Source organism: Acromyrmex echinatior, chromosome 16, assembly GCF_024713525.1.
Source record: "Acromyrmex echinatior isolate Ae372 chromosome 16, ASM2471352v2, whole genome shotgun sequence".
Lineage (NCBI taxonomy): Eukaryota > Metazoa > Arthropoda > Insecta > Hymenoptera > Formicidae > Acromyrmex > Acromyrmex echinatior.
Window position 1 is genome coordinate 9,775,789 of NC_141867.1, and position 18,905 is coordinate 9,794,693.

At 28.4% G+C, this 18,905-nt stretch overlaps 2 long non-coding RNA genes across 3 annotated transcripts in view; one reads left to right on the forward strand and one right to left on the reverse strand.

Annotated features, from left to right (window-relative positions):
* The window catches only part of LOC105143425 (uncharacterized), a 95,902-nt gene extending 79,631 nt beyond the window's left edge, over nt 1-16,271 (reverse strand). For both annotated transcript variants that reach the window (XR_015547733.1, XR_015547732.1), the window contains exons 1-2: nt 15,292-16,271; nt 15,107-15,213 (exon numbers count right to left, since the gene is read on the reverse strand). This is a non-coding gene — a long non-coding RNA (uncharacterized LOC105143425). The remainder of the gene's footprint in view (nt 1-15,106; nt 15,214-15,291) is intronic.
* LOC147907157 (uncharacterized) overlaps nt 1-18,905 on the forward strand; it is a 106,920-nt gene that overhangs the window by 25,531 nt on the left and 62,484 nt on the right. The window lies entirely within an intron of this gene.

An 18,905-nucleotide genomic window follows, 5' to 3' on the forward strand; every position in this document is an offset into this window, starting at 1 on the left:
GGTTGGCTCAACCTTTTTAAAATTCCGGACCTCGTAGATCTATGATAATGAACTTTGACCCTTCGCAGCTCTGATAATAATTGTCACCTCATCTTCAAACTTCTCTGTGATTGATGTTTCAATATAAGATAAAATTTAGCACACAGTTCTATAAAATGGGCGAATTTTTCGGTCACTCTTTACCATTTTATCCAGTTCGTATTTTACTATTTATTAAATTCACTGTATATTTACTCATAAATAGCAAGTAAGACATATTGGATACCAGACATATACAAGGACTGAGATTATTCTATATATATTATTTAATTGCGGATTTGATAGTAGACAAATAATTTAATACTTTAATTAATCTACTATTCTAAGAATGTTTAATACGATCAATTTGTCTACTTTCATATATTCCTCTTATTATTTATTATTTTTAATAAGTAATACAAAAACAATACAGTTAGACAAATAAATAAATAGCTAAATGAAGAAAGAGGGGGAATGGAGAGGGAGAGAGAGAGAGAAGGAGAGGAAGAAAGATGGAGGGAGGGAGAGGGAGAGGGGGGAAGATGGAAGGAAGGGAGGGAGGGAATGAGGGGGGGAGAGAGTAACTATTAATTATAAATTTTCAATTTGAAGATATATTAATGACTACTTATCTACTATTAAAATTAGCAATTCCTGATCATACTTTATTCATGGAATTAAACTTGATTTGACGTTCTTCTTCTTACAAAGGAGTAATTAATTTAAAACCATGATATTTACATTCTTCTTTTGAGAGTTTTTTTTTCGCTAAAAAATTAAGTAATTTACACATTTTTGCCGTTATTGCTATTAATCAAAATAAATGCCATTTTATTTGGCATACTTTGCAGTATGAAATATAAGATAAAGATAGTAACGAAAGTTACTATCTAACATAAATTCAGTTTTTACATTCAATACCGTTTCGAGGTTATCTCGAAAATAGCGCTTGTCTTTTACATTATTACATTAAAGTATTATTACATTATTACATTATTACATTAAAGTATAAATTTGTTTGTAGCAAATCTTTCACATTCAAGTAACTATAAGATAATAGATAAAGACGATAAATATTGATGCCAAGCAAGTTCTTTTGCTATTGATGACTCTTTGATGAAGTATGTATGTATTGCTACTTCTATGACTTATCGCTCATATGTTAACGACTTTCATAGCCGGTTTACTGTATCTTATCGGTTTTAACTAACGTTTGACCTTGAAGATGTTACCCTTTACTTTAAGCTTTGATAAACTTATATGCAGACAAATATTTAAATGGAAAATATAATATTAATAATATTACAAGCAATCATTATAAATTCAATACAGTCTAATATTTAAATATTCCAATATATTTAAATATAAACGAATAATATAATTTCTTTTTCTTGTAACATAGCAATCATTTCTTAAAATATATTAGGTGTTGGAATTAATTCGTAGCGTTTTTTAATGAAAGTGTTATTTATTTCACATGAGCATTAAAAAATACATTAATGAAAGTACTTTTAAAACTTATAAATACTTTGTAAAACGCTACGAATTAATTCCAACACCTAATATGTTTTATTATAATTTACTTTGTTATATTTTATTTTATATAAATATAATTTTCCCTAAATAATTATAATTAATAATTATTTGTAGGATGTTTAATAATTAATTGTTTAATTAATTTAATTGTTTTTAAAATATTAGAAATATTGAACAAAAATTTTATAAATTATTCTTACATATGTTCGGAAACTTATGACAAAATCCAACATGAAGTCATTAAAAGTTAAAGTATAAAGATTTTAACTTGCATTTGCAATAAATTTATTCTACTTTATGAAGAATGTGATAGTTTACTATATAATTAAAGTTTTATTGCATAAAAAATTCTCAAATTAAATATTTTATTAGATTTAAATAAAGAAATTCTCTCTCTTTCTCTTCCTCTCTCTCTCTCTCTCTCTCTCTCTCTCTCTCTCTCTTTCTTTCTCTCTCTCTCTTCTTTTCTGTCTTTCTTTCTCCCTAAAAAAATTTTTTTTATAAGAAAACATTTTCTAAGCTTGAAATGGATAAGGGTAATTTATTTAAATTAATAAAAAAATAATTTTAGATTATATAAAAATGTAAACACAAAAAGCTTAAAAAAAATTCAAATATTTAAATTTTTATAGAGCGTCGGGAATCAATCTTATAGTTTAAATATGGCTTTGGTTAAATGAAACGTTCTATTATTTTCGAACGATATTCTTTATAAAAAGAATATGTAAAAACTATATGTGAGAAAATAATTGTGAACTGCGTTTGGCTCATTTCTATTTTCTTGTATCAATTAATATGAAAGTCGAAAAAATTCTTGCTTTATTATCAAATATATTATATATTTTTTTATTTTGATCTATAGCAACTTGTAAAAAACTTTAAAATTAAATCATTAAATTGTACATATGGTATAAGAATGTTAGGTATTTTATCGTGCATAATAGCGGCAAACCAAAATAAAAAAACCAATCAAATGCTTACTTCAAAGTTAGAGGAATGCACATGATGACAATCATATTTCTTTATAATTTGGGACAAAGTTTTTATTGGTTAATGAACAGTTGCCATGTTCCAGACGACTACACATCCTCAGAATAGAATACCTTGTATTCTTATACTATAATTGTACCGATTTGAAAGATTTTGAGAAATAGCACAGTTAGGAAGAATTCATATGCTTTTTTAATGAGAAACTAAATGACTGTCTCGTATAATGATTTAAAAATGATTTAAATAAGGAGGAGAAGATCTGAATTTTCTTCTCAAATAACTGCAATTAAACAAATCATAGTTTTAATTAAACGAACAATTCTTTCATTATTAACATCTTAGTACTTCATGATTTTGTTAATTTCTAAATAGTGTATAAGTCACGAATCTAATTAGTTATTACATAGTGGCGCAAAATCACTATTAAATTTCTATCTAATTAATATAGATAAAATATAATTCTTAGGTGATACATACATTAGTCAGTATTTAATTCTTAGACTGAGAGATGCTACAATTGATGTCGATAAAAATGCAATATTTTTTATTTTGTCAATTTAAAAAAATCGTTTAATCAAATTTCATAACTCTTAATTAGTTTTATTTAGAATATAAATATTTTTTATAGGATAGATGAAAAATGATTGAAGTAAATGTAATAAGTTGTGATATTGTCGTTCTTCCGATAAAATTATAACAATCGACATATCATACTAATCCTGTAATTCTATAGATTTATAATAATTTATATTTAATAAACAATAATATATTAAATGAAATAAACCAAAATATATAATAGACTCTTTTTAATTAAATAATAATAATAAAGTTAAATGTATAAAAACAGGACCTCAGAAGGGTTGACGCTAGTACTAATTGCACAAATATAAATATCAGGTTTTAAATCTTCGACATTTATATTTGCGCAATTAATTGTAGCATCGACTCCTAATGCCCTGTTTTCATACGTGTAACTTTATGATTATTATTTAATAAACAGTAATTTAATGAATATATAATTATATAATTGTATAGCAATATATTAAATTTAATTTATAAAATTAATAAAATGCTAAGGATTATGTATATCTATTGCATATTAGATCTGAAGAAAAACAGAATAGATTTTAAAAGAACGAAAACAATTATAAATTAAAACACATTATCAAAAATTATATTAAATAAATTTACCAAAAAACTTTATTAAATGTATTAATGATTAATAATAATGCAGATCAAATAAAAAATAAATACAAAAAAATTATGTCATAATTTTATAACAACTCAGCGTGCAGAAAGTGGAAATGCTTTGTCATTATAGATGCGCTGTATACTCTAACACAATGCCATTGCTAATTGCCCGACCGTCATTCTCAGTGCTCGACACACGGTGCTCAGATTAATTGCAGAGAATCTGTTACGTGTACATGCATTCGTCAATCGAAATGTGTCTCGTTGTTACTACGTGGCAAGAGAACATTGCAGCATATCATTATTAACTTGTAGTCATTAAATAAAATTTTATGTCTATTTAGGTATACTCTTTGGGTGTTAATACTGTTTAAAAGTAGCATTTTTAGTAGAAATTATTTGTACATTTTGATAATAAAAATAGTGCTATGTCTGTTTAATAACAATATGAAAATCTATCATCTCTAAATTCATATATCTATATACAATAAAATCAAATAGTGTCGAATATAAAAAATAGGAGCAAAAAAATGAAAACGGATATGATAAAAATAATCATAAAATGTTTTTCAAAACATTTTTCAAGATGATCTTAACATGTTACTAGTAAACAAAGACAAATATAACTAGTTTTGAAGCAGACATAATAGCATTATAGTGATTTTGCTCAATTATACAATTTCGAAATTTTTATGAAATTTATCATTTTATTTGGTCGTTGGCCATGCATCTTTATAATAATGTCGCAAATGTTTTTAAAGTAACGATATTTTAATAGAATTTTGACAACCGTTGCTCAGACAATGTCAAAAAATTGTGATACTTTAAATAACTTATAAAATCTTGTCTATATAATGTAATCAATAGCATTCTTTATCTTTTAAAATATTTCTCACCATTATAAAAATTATTTTTATCAATTATTAATCAATTCGGTTGCAAAATACGGCCGAATTGATTAATAATTGATAAAAATAATTTTTCGTTCGATTTGTTAAGTAAGTTAAATGCATTCTTGTGCTATAAAAAAATTTGCACATTATTTGCGCACCAATTACCGCGTCATACTCTCATTTCCTATATTTTCTTTAATATTTTAAATAATTAAATTTCCAGAAATGGATAACTTAAAAGTTACAGTTTAAAAATGATTATCTTTTTTTACTTACGTTTTTTCATATACTCATTGTCAATATAAGTTCATAGACGTCATGTCATGCTATTTGGATGTATTATATTTTCCGAATGTAATTCAAATTGGAGTTTAAAAACTATTTTGTACAATAATAGATATATACACAATGTCTCATTAGAAAATTATTATGTACATCCAATCTTATGCTAACAATCAAAATACATCGTATCATGTATCTAATAAAAAAAAATATTAAAAGTAGCTACGTTAATACAATAAGGAATTTAGAACACACGATTCCATTTGCAATAGATATGTAACCGTTCATTAAGTACTACTTTCGAGGCAAGGTTAAACACACATTGCTTTTCTTAACATTATGTACCTCGTTCAAGTGCAGGTTACCCATTGTAATACATAATTCCGCTGGGTTAAATCGGTAGGTACGCATAAGAAACAGATTCGTGTTCAAGTTAGCTTATGCGATCACTTGTAGATGCAAAAGTTACCTTAAGCGGATCACAAATTATCATATCTCGTTCCGTTATGCAAAAATCATGTTTTATTGTCATTTGTTATCACAACATAATTTATTGTTGAATATAATAAATTCCTAATTTTAAACTATTTTCGTATTTAAGAATATTTTTGCAAAAAACCGTGAATAATTGCGAAAAGACCTTTAAAAAAAAATTATACTATTTATTAGTAATCATTCAATCAACAAATTAAAAACCAAATATTATACAGGATAATGTATAAAAAAATAATAGTATAATTGACAGAAATATTAGGTGTTGGAATTAATTCGTAGCGTTTTTTTAATGAAAGAATGTTATTTATTTCACATGAGCATTAAAAAATACATTAATGAAAGTACTTCCCATCACTTTCTACTACTTTTGACCATCTTTCGGGCAGTGAATGAATACCGCGTCGGAAGAACTGTTCATCTTTAGATGAAATCCAGGAATCGAACCATTTTGTACAATCTTCGTAAGATGTGAACTTCTGCTCGCACAAGCTATGAGCTAATGATCGAAACAAGTGGTAGTCGCTAGGTGCAATATCAGGAGAATACGGCGGGTGCGGTAGCACTTCCCATTTAAGTGTTTCCAGATATGTTTTTACCGGTTTTGCAACGTGTGGGCGAGCATTGTCGTGCAGCAAGATGACTTTATCGTGTCTTTCGAAGTATTCCGACCGTTTTTGCTTCAATGCACGGCTCAAGCGCATCAGTTGCCGTCGGTAGAGATCTCCAGTAACGGTTTCATGCGGTTTTAGCAGTTCGTAGTATATGACACCCTTCTGATCCCACCAAATACAGAGCAGGAGCTTTGAGCCATGGATATTGGGCTTTGCCACTGATGTTGATGGTTCGCCGGGCTTAACCCATGACTTTCTGCGCTTTGGATTGTCATAATGGATCCACTTTTCGTCACCGGTAACAATCCGATGCAAAAAACCTTTTCTTTTCTGCCGTTGAAGCAGCAGTTCGCACGTGAGAAAACGTCTCTCAATATCCCTTGGTTTCAATTCATATGGGACCCAATGTCCTTCCTTCTGGATCATGCCCAAACTTTTAAGACGTTTTCCTATTGTTGAGAAGTCAACTTCCAATGACGTAGATAATTCTTTAAGTGTTTGACATGAGTTTTCATTGAGCAGTGCCTGCAAATCGTTATCTTCAAATTTTTTCGGCTGACCAGGTCGCTCCTTGTCATCCAAGTCGAAATCACCAGCTTTAAAACGTGCAAACCACTTCCTACACGTTTGCTCAGCCAGAGCATGTTCACTATACACATCCACTAAAATACGATGAGCTTCAGCTGCACTTTTGTTCATATTAAAGTAATGAAGCAAAACTCCCCGCAAAAACACTTTATCTGGCACAAATTTTGACATATTCAATGAATTATACAGTATTGTTATTTATGATTTCAAGGTTATGTACGGCAAATGACGTCCTATGATAGATGTTTACAATGTATACAGAACTATAGGTAACAACGAAATAGTGTACTGCTTGTGCCATCTCTTGTAAAACGCTACGAATTAATTCCAACACCTAATAATATAACGAAAAGTTAAATAAAATATAATTAAAGTTTACTTTTCAATCTTCTCAACTCATTTTCCAAATATTTTTTTCTGTTTACGGTATTTACATTTATAAATCCGCTGTTGAAACCAACCAATTTTTATTATCATTTGATGTAAAAGGTTAAATATATTTTATTTTAAAAAACTAAAAATTTTGCAGCAAAAATATTCTCGTGATATTCTTTGGAAAAAAACAAGTGATATATAAAATATAAAATGGACGCGACACACACACACACACACGCACGCACGCACGCACGCACGCAAGATATGTATGTACATATACATACACATATATATGTATACACATACATAAAAAATTATACTTTCATAGTTTGGTAAGCTTTATTTAGTGGGCCGATTCAAATTCAGTTATCAAAAAATTAAGCAACAAATTTTAATTAAATAATCATTTTTCTGGAAACTATTCTTTTGTAATATTACAAAGAAATGAATGTTATTTAATTTTACATGACATTGTAAAGAAATATAGGGGAGACCGGAGTCAGTTGAATATAGGGATAAGTAGAATAATCGAGGCTACATTAAGAACAAAACACGCGAGACATGCGTAAACGTGTTTGAGCACGCAGCAGCGACTGCCACTAAGTCTGCTGTAACATCTTGTTGCGAACACATCTATAATAGAAGTTATGCCATAATTTAAAAAAAATTATACACCTAAGTAAATATTTTTATTGTTATATTTTAAAGTTTTTGTTTTACTATCGTATATGATTGTCTATTTGATTCCTACTTAGATAGTAAGTATAGTTCTTACTTAATAAAATCCATCAGATTTTTTTGTTATGTGTCTCTGTTATCATATATTAATGTTTTTAAAAAATAAACGGATGGGGATAGTAGACTAATCACAGCATGGAACTGTATGACTCATTTAGTGATGATTCGTATAATACTTATTCAAAATTTCATTCCTTTAAAGAGATTTTCCTCAGTAGTAAATGTTATAAATTTAGTTCCTTCATGTCCAATCTCGAAAACTAGACTTATTCGACGTGTTTTTGCAAAAAGAAGTATTGTTTGCCCTGCGAACCAAATGTTTGTGTTTAAAATATATTTTTATAAAAGTTTTATTAATATGTAGCCAAAGATGTAGCTTAAAATACATTTATCTACAGGGTGGGCCATCTATTGGTACGTTTTTAAAAATGCGATCAAATGAGCATACATTGATATTTTTTATTAATTTTTTTTTGTTGTGAAGCTAAAAGTATCCGCGTCAAGAATGAAAAACGATTTCGTTCATGTGGCTCCCTCTACTGGCCTTACAGTATGCCATTCGGTCACCCCAATTATTAATGACATTTTGGACTACCTCGGCGCCAATTTCACTCAAAACAGTCGTAATATTGTTTTTCAAAGCTGGAATTGTCTCACACTTTGGGCCACAGCCTCAATATTCTCGGGTGTGCGCACTGTCCGAGCTCTGGGACCACTTCTGTCATCCACTAACATCCCTTTCTCACGAACTTTCCTCACCAATTTGCGTATAGCTCCTTCGGTGGGTGCTCTATCACGACCCATATTTCTTTTCAAAATTCGTACAGTTTCGGCGACACAGCACTGACTTTGAAAATAAGTTTTTAAAATTTCAAAACGCTCTTCAAGAGAAAACATGTTGTTTCGTGCCGCGGACGGTATGACTAATAAACTGTCAAAATTTCGGGTCTGTAGCTCGTTCGGTGTTGCCATACGACGAAATTCAAAAACGTACCAATAGATGGCCCACCCTGTATATTTTAATAATCTTAGTCGAATTATCCCGGTCCCGGGGCTAGTTGAATCAAATAGAATGCATTAGAAAAATGCATTTTTTTCATATTAATTATCAGTTTCCCCTTATTATTAAAATATTATTAGGTAGTCAAATGTATGTAGTAGAATTCATTTTTTCGATAAGTCTCATAATTTTATTTGTAAAAATTCGAAACTGAAAAATGAGTCTATTAGCCGGTCTCCCCTAATTATACAAAAAACTTTTCTTTCAGAAGAAAAAAAATTGAGTAATATGTCATGCGGTACAAAATTGACGATATATATTTTTAAAATCTTTATAATTGTCACTCTGTGTGTGTACATGTGTGCGTGCGTGTGCGTGCGTGTGTGTATGTATGTGTGTGTGTATAGAACGCGATTCTATAGAAATAGTTTTAATGTTAGCCTTAAAAGTTGCATATGTCATCAATGATTTATATACCTAATATCTCTAATGTTATTTTTTCTAATTTAATCATTGTGTTTGTGCATGTTGCGTGTTCAAATAAATTGCGGTAAAGATAAACGTCTCTCTTTTGATCTTGATAAGAAGGAAAAAATTAAATAGATAATTTTGCAAACTATCCAAAATAGATATTGTTGTATACATCTTAAAAAGTATATACTAAAACATTTCACTTTATTATATTAAATAGCGTTTAGATTTTGCTTTTAGAATTGAATACATAAGTAGCTATTTTAAAATCTGTTAAACGACCATGTCGTCACATAATTTGGAAACACCCTTATACTTTTCTAACCTTTGCCAAAGCTCGGTGTATCCACAATTCTCAAAAGTTCCGCGATACAAAGGCGTAATAACGCCCTCAAAAGTCTCGTGGAATCGAATGAAATTGAATTTTATGCTGCAGAAAACGATGATTCACAAGAGGATTACTCTTTCTTTTAGTGGCCAACCTATAAAATCAATGAGGAAAAGTATATTGCTGAAAGAGAATAGAATAGAAACAGAAGAAGAAATATGTGTAATACTTGATTTAGAATACTTATACATATTATTTAAAAGCACGATTTTTAAATTTTTCTGATTAATCTCATGTTTTAAATAATTATTTTTATTATTAGTATTTTGTATACAAAATATTTTGATTAGTATTTTGTATACAATTTGCTTGCCTTTTAATAAATGCCACACCAAGCGAAAACATGTTATGTTTTTGTGGTATTTAAAAATGTCATCTCGATAAAAAGGAAGATGTATTATAGTCCTTATAATTATTATATTTGCCGCTTTTAATATCTCCACTTAGATAGCGGATCTAATACCTATATTTGCTTGACATTCAATGGAGTGTAAATATACCAATATACAGCCAATAGTCAATATTTATTATAATGCATTTTTACTCTTGAGCATTTTAAAACGATTTTAAGATACATTTTAGTTATATTCGCCATAAATCATTTACAGCTCTTAAGATGCTCATTAATAATAAATTATTTACATTTTTCTAAGATGTTTATTATCAATATTATTAAATTGCTTGTTAATTTATTTATTTATATTAATATATAATATTACAATCTCAGTTCAGCTCACGATTACGATTCAAGATTGAAAATAATTTCTGCGTGCAGTTTACAAAACTGGAGATATATATGCCGCACCTAACAAAAACTTAATTTATTAAGTATTATTTGCTATTTTGAAGGTAAACGAACTATATCTATAAAAACTTTGTACTATCTACTACTATGGAAACAATATTAAAAATTAAAATTTATTTCTCATATTAAAAAAAGAATTTTTTGAAATCTTTGAACCTTTCATATAGGCGAAAGATTTATCATTATTTTCCAAACACCCTATATATATATAAATATATATATATATATATATATATATACATATATATATATGTATATATTTAACATTGCAAATATAATCGTTTAGAAATCATATAAGTCTTTCTGCAAATTATTCATTGCATTTGTTATGATATAAAAGTTTGATCTAAATACTAATTTATTCACGTTTCCAACATACAGATAATAAGATAAATAATTTATATTTGTAAATATTGTAGGAAATAGTGTATATGTATTTATCATTTATTATTTTACCTGAAAATTATATGAAATTATTGGAATAACTGTATACATTTTAATAAATTCAATGAAACTGTCAAAGAAAATAATTATTATTATACTTGCAATTATCAAACACAATTATCACACAATTACATAAAAAGAACGTAATAATAACATATACATTATATACATACATCTTGCATAACTTCGCTTATGAGAAAATCTCATGAAATGTTAAATTTTGATTTTATTAAAACTTTGTATACATGTAAGTTACTATTTAGTAAATATCTGGATTTAAAAAATATTAGTTACTGTTTAAAAACGGATTTTTAAAGGATTTTGGAATTATGTTTCGTGTAAAGCGGTTTTCAGTTTTTTTTTATATACCTCAAAAACTATTCAAAAATACATGTATCTTATATAAAAACATTATGTATCTCATTTAAAAATTTTACAATAAAATTATCTCTATTCATGCATGTCAATAATATTTTAAGAAAACAGTTATTTCAAAAAATGTTTTTATTAAAAAATAATTGTTTTAAAATTATACTCCAGATTAGGGGACCCCCCATTGACTTTGACCTTATGTTGTATGTCAAGGTTATGACTCTGAGTGACCTCCAACAAATTTCAGCCATCGCTCGTTATTCATCAAAAAGTTATTAACAAAGAAGTTTAAAAAAAATAACGTCTCATACTTTCAATACCAAATATTGAATTTGCCAAATTATTAAAATATCCGTACATTTTACGAAATTTAACCAAATCCTCCCTACGTGATTTTTGCTACTAAATGTTCCTACTAATAGGGAGAATTCCCTATGACTGGCGACACTACTTTTTACAATAATATACTAATTATATTTAAAATAAAATTTCTGTTTTAAAATTTAGAAGTTTTTAAGTGGTCGCAAAAAGATGATATTCAAGAAATTGAGAATAGATATATATTTTTTTTTTATAACTTTATTAATATGCAAGGTGTTAATCCTTTAATTATTTCTTAATCTGTTAGAAAACTGATCATAAAATAATTCAAAAAAGGTAAAAAAAATTTTAATTACGCCAGGACTTGCATAATAATTAAGTACATACACATAAAAGTTTTCAGATATTTGTTTCGCAAATGTATCTTTTTATTTATACTTAACTTGATTATTCGCAAAATTTTTAATTTAACATTAATTGTAAGTTGTGATATCGTTTAACAAAGAGTCTGTGTTACTATTGGTGTTTTTTAAAATATTTTTTATTTTATAATATACTTATTGAGTGTTAACATGGCATGGCAGACATTGCACTGGTCTATCATGCCAGAGGTCCCGGGTTTGATCCAGGAACCAAAATATTTACACTCGGAAAAGGCCGGCAACCTTCCAAGAGTATCCTTGCCCATAGAAACACCTCTCGAAAAATCCGCGTTTAGAACCGACATTAAAACTATAGGTCCTATATGCTCGTGGCAATTGAATAATCAACGTGCGCATCATAAGCATATGTGAAAGATGTAACACAGGCTAGAAATATAAAAAAAAGAAGAAGAAGAAGAAGAAAATCTATTAATATTTATATTCAATTGGATATTGTTTTGTTAGTATTAAAAAATTTCAAGCGTTATGAGTAATCGAACTTGTTACGATCTATACACTTGTATAATACACATTCTGTTTGTGAAATTTAATTTTTCTATTATTATGTTTCTGTATGCAATAAATATTCGTTTTGTAAAATTGCGTTTTTTTCATAAATAAAAATCTAAATCGATGTTCTCGAAGATACTTATCATAGTGATTTATAAAGATATGGTGGAGTGATCTGAAAAAATAATACTTTACTCGTATAAGATAATCTTAGATGAGTAAAGTAAATTTGGAAAAATCTTGGGTAATTTCAGAAAAATGTGACGTAATTTTAAATATTCTAAGCTAATATTTGATAATCTGGAATAATTTGAGGTAATATTAGGTAATCTTAAGTAATCTGAGGTAATTTAAAGGTAATCCCCGTATCAAGAGTAATTTTTGTATTATAACCGCTAGTGACCAATCCCTCAGATAAAAATGAATACTTATTTCGATTTTGAAATGCTAATTCTTTAAAATTGGTACATGTTCAATGCATTCCTTTACAGAAATTTAATTTATATATTACTGAAAGATATTAATTAATTACTTACTTGGAGTACTAAAAGAAGTGAACAATGATTTTATTATTTAAAATAATAATTAATACTTTTTTATTATAATTAATTACTCTTAATTACTCGTAATTAATTACTCTTTTTTAGTAAAATTGCCAATATTAGATTTCCAAGTGTGGTAAATATAATTTGATAGAATAAATTTAAAAAATATAACATAGTGTTCAAGTTGTCTATAATGTCTATAATATTGGATAAAAAAAAACAAATGCATCTGGAATACTTTTATATACATACATACTTTTATATACATACAAACAATTAAAATGAATTAAATATCAATTTTATAATGTATATTTTTAATATAGAAATTAACATTTTAACTTTTTTTTTTACAAAATGTAATTTATATTAAATATATACATACATATAACGAAAAATTTAATCCATGTTTATTTAGGCATTATATAAACAAAGTTTTGTAAATAAAACATAATTTTATGCCAATATTATATATAGCTTATTATAGACGTACCTTATTATGTACATATCTTTTAGAATACATACTCTCTGAAATATACAAAGTTTATCAATTAAATTCATCAAAACTGTATAATGCGAATAATCTAATGTAATGTGAAGGTATAAAGTATTATTATTTGAATCACACAAAAAAGTTTCTTGAAGCACACAAATGAATAGAACATATAGGTAACATTGCTGTGTTGTAACTGATACGCGACAGGTGCCTGCTGTTTCGAAACTGCACTTGTAAATAAACTTGATTCATATTTTAATGTGTGTGTGTGTGTGTGTGTGTGTGTGTGTGTGTGTGTGTGTGTGTGTATGTGTGTGTGTGTGCTGCGCGTGCGGCGCGTGTAAGACTCGTATAAGTTTTCTTAACATAAAAATTGAATTTTTTATAAACTATTTTATTAAAGAATTTTGTACAAACATTTAATGTTACAATAAATAATAATTTTACTTTTCCATTTGTTAAAAATTCTACTTTCACTCCTGCTTTTATATTACTCCTATTTTCATTTCTTGTTTCAATGAACAAATTTGATTAATTTAAATAATTTACTGCATAAATAGAAAATTTATAACACATATTGACAATATTCTTTATCGAAAATTGCAAACGAAATATAGCACAGGCGCACGCGGATAAATAGCTGTAAATACTTATTTCTCATGTCACGCAAAGCAATTCCATGCGACACGATAGGATCTCATTTGCTAAATATAATTTTCTCGCGCTTCGCGTATGTGTATGTACGACCTCGCTAAACTAGTAAACAAAATCTGTTTGTCGACATGACAGTGAATCAACATATAAATGTACATAAAAATCTGTTAATAGTTTTGTAATTCATGTTATTTATATAGCTTTGGAACAAATTTAAAGTAAATAGCAAGATATTAGCATAGATTATTATACATATCAGTAAAATATATCTTTAAAATATCTCGGCGAAATATATATATATATTTAAATTAACTAATATGATATTGAGAACTCTTCTTTCTACTTTATATTTAGCGATTTAAAAGTATAACAAAAAATATCAAATACGTTATGGCAATTTTTCAAATTCAACATTTCACTTAAACATTTTACATGAAATGTAACATAAATGTATTAAAAATTAACAATATTAATATATGAATGTATAAATTTAGGATATGGGTTATCTGATCATTTTTATTAATTTCTAAAGTTTCTGTTAGTAATAAAAACCTATTTGTATCTTTTTTTTAAAATCATGTCAAAACTATCAAGTTGTACGGCTTATATTATTTAATATTTATTGCAGCTTTACTTATAATCGTAATTCTGCAAAAAACATTCCGTTTATTTTATTTTAAAATGTTATTTCATGATATAATTCATAGTGGAAAGAAACAATCACATGAAACTTAAATAATATACAAGCATAATAATTTTATTATTATACCCATGTCATCAAAATTGAGAGATCATATAATCAAATCTATAATTTAGATGTGTAAACGGAATGATTTTTATCGATATTTCCAATTTCTTTACTTGGATATGATAAAGAACTTCTTAACACCAAAAAGAGTAAGTCTTGTCATAATCATCAAAATAGTTGTAATGTGTGTAGGTACGTATATTATAGAAAACTCACATAAGTTTTCGGATCTCCACTTGCAATCCCTCGCAATTTCCAGTAAAATTGGTTCTGTCAAGCGTCAAGTACCTGACGCAGCACGTTCTCACAGGACTCCCTCGTATCTGTTGGCATTCGCGCACGTGTACCATAGGCGTTATCACGACTACCGAATCACTCCATTATCGCAGCGCGTTGCTCACCGAGTCACATATTGACAGCACATACATCCTTTTACGCAAGTGAGTCGTCCAGCCCTGGACCGCGCAGCCCTCGAGGAACATCTCCGGATGCGTCGATCTTTGAGGCTGTCACGATCCTCGCGCCCCTTTTCTTGTCTCTTCGTGGATATATATTTCTTGATGAAAAACATTCATACATACACTATTGTATAAGAGTTTTCTTCCGTAATCTTAAATTAATTATTAGGCATAAACGGAAGCCGACGTGATCGAAAGAGCTCGTTTCCGCGTTTGAGCGAAGCCGCACAATGTGATAGTCGTCGATGATACATTCTAACGTCCTTTTTCCACGGTCATGATTTCTCTTTACATGAATTCGCGACATATTCGGCCACTCGACATTCGTTTGCTCGTACATCAGAGCGATTCATTACAAGTTCGCTGTGATTCCAGGGACGAGTTCTCATCGGCGCATTCGCAATGTAAGAAAATTGTCAAGATCCGCTGCGCTGTCGCATACGAGTCCAAGCTCTCGATGAATTGCGGCGGAGCAAGCTCCAAAGATTTTCGAACCTTCAAGTCAATTTTGCGATTATCTCTCACTTCCGTCCACACAGCGTTTTGTCTTTTTCTTTCTCTCCTTCACCATGGAGATATATCAAACAAATCCTGGTTCGCGAGTTCGTTTTCCTTCAGTTGATGAATTAAACAGAAATCTCGTTGCTCCTTTAAGAGAACTGCATTATCTTTCTTAAAGAACGATGACTCGATCGGAATGAGATGAAACCCAGAGAAAAAAAGAGAGTGAAGGAGAGAATATAGTGCAATAGGAAGACGGAGGTGATCAAATAGAGATACAGGAGAAAACATAGGAGAAGCAGAGACGAATGAAGGAGAGAAAAAGGCACCTTGGAGCAGACGCGTACTCAGCAAAGCTCGCAGCGTGGCGGGTCGACCGCGACTGAATCGTTGGCGAGTCGACTGGGGTCGAGCTTGAATGAGCGAGCGTACCTCGGGTTCGTGAGTGGGAGAAAGAAAGAGACAAACGTCGGGTAAAGGGATGAGGATAGAGGGGTATAGATGTGTAGTGTTGAGGGAGAGCTTGAATCATATAACTAATGCCACCAGCGAAATTTTCAAAGAATAATGCTTGCAATTTTTAGAAGAACTCATGCTTTTCGAAATAATGACTTTAAGCTGTCTTAAGACAGCTACTCTTCTTCTATGTCATATTTACAATTGAGCCGTTATACTTATATCTGATTCATGTGTCAATGAAAATGTCGCGACCTGCTGCATCTATCAAGACGCATATACGAAAATAATAGGTAAGACGAAAATAAAAATTCTTCTATGGAGATTAAAATACAGCGCAGAAGTTGAAATTTAGCGATTTTAATATCGCCATTAATCGTAGAATGTTCGATTATAATTATATAACATTTTAAAAAAGAAACGTTATTAATACGACGCATATTGATATTAAAGGAAATTTATGCGTTAAAAGAATAAATTGTATTTCTTTAAACTAGCAGATAACTCAAATCCAGGAAAATTATATCGATTTTGTTTTATCAAGTATTTTTAAGACAAAGAGAAATAGAAATGTACGTTGTGTCAGAAAGATTAATCAAACGTGGATATTTATATAACTTACAGTTAGAAGAAAATGTATTATTTATAAGAGAAATAGAGGTAATTTATGATTTATCAATACTCGTTAATATAACAGACACTTTATTATCTATAATATATCGGCTAGATACATAATTGAAACTTTTTATAGTCGATTTATTAATAATACTATACATCAGAATTCCAGCTAACTTCACATTCCATAAATGTTTATGTGAATTTGTCTGTGGAATATTTAATATAATAATATGCTAGTAATATTAATACACCATTCCAAAACAATATGAAAAATACTTAATTTTTAAGATTTATTTGCCAAACTTTATCAAGGGAAGATACCTCATATTTTACAAAAATGTATTTAAGATAAATTTAATACCTCAACGAAGTATCATAGTGTACATTACATTCATTACATTCTTAACATTATTTAAACACATTATATAAAACCATACCATTAATATAAATATAATAATAGACGTTTTGACTCACAAAGTCTTCTTCTCAATATAATTAAATAAACCTACCTATTTAGCTTAACAATATTGCAAATCAAGAATAATTTTTCAGTTGATGATTATTGATGGTGAATTTCAGTTGATGATTATTGATGGTGAATCAAATCAATTCTTAAATTGATGTCCATAATTAAAAGTTACAAAACCCAATTCTCGTTTGAAGATGAGAATTTCATTTAGTCACAGTCAAGATTAATGTCAAGATTACTTTGTATTAATGATGTAATACGATTTCTTAATATAGATTTTCAATATATAATAACGCTTTTCTTTAGTTACAAAGTGATAAAAAGGAAAACGTCACGATATTTCGGACAATATTCCCAAAGCACACATCAATAATAGTTTTGAATTATATGCTGTCATATAGGCTGTCTGGAGTAATATTGGGAGATTGAGATGTGCTTGTTTTTTTAGATGTCACTTTATTTATGAACATCCCTTTAGATCTGGCGAATTCAGGCACAGAGAAAAGATGGGAACACATTAAGGAATCTATTTCTTTACCAAAATCTTTAAAAGCCATAGAATTTATTCTAACCTCTACTTATTTTATTTTCAACAACACAATATATACACAGACATATGACACTCCAATGGGTTCCCCTCTTTCGCCAATTATTGCAGATATTGTTATGCAAGCCTTAGAAAATAGCATATTAAGCACATTATAGTTATCAATATACTTTAGATATGTAGACGATGTATTATTTGTCATTCCTAGGAATGAAATCGAGAATATCCTTACAAAATTTAACGCATACTATCAAAGACTTAAATTTACAATTGAGATTGATGAAAATCATTATCTCAATTTTTTGGACATCTCATATTAATAAAATTTATAAATAAATTCATATTATAATACGAATGAAATGTAATTCCAATAGAAACAACAAATAGAATACTTTATGTTCTTCCACCAATCATTATTGAATGTATGTATATATATATAAATATATATATATTCTCCATCATCCGTGGGAAATGATACATGACGTTTTCTTATCATTTTGTAACTAAAGAAAAGTATTATTATATTATATATTGAAAATCCGGAAGAAATCATATTATACCATTAATGTCAGTTTTGTATTTTTTATAAAAATTTTTTTTATCAAAATTGTATTAATTCTATTAATTTTAAATTTAATGTGATTTAGGCAAAGTAATTTTGACATTAGTCTTACACTATGGGATTAAATGAAATTCTGATCGTCAAAAGAGAATTGGATTTTGTAACTTTTAATTATGGACATCGATTTAAAAATTGACCTGGTTCACCATCAATAATCATCAACTGATGTGGAAAAATTATTCTTGATTTGCAATATTGTTAAGTGAAATAGATAGGTTTATTTAATTATTTTGAGAAAAAACTCTGTAAGTCGAAACGTCTATTGTTATATTTATATTAATGATATATTAAATTAATTTTAAGATTTTAATAAAACATCTTATATTGCTGGTTTGTTTTTGGTC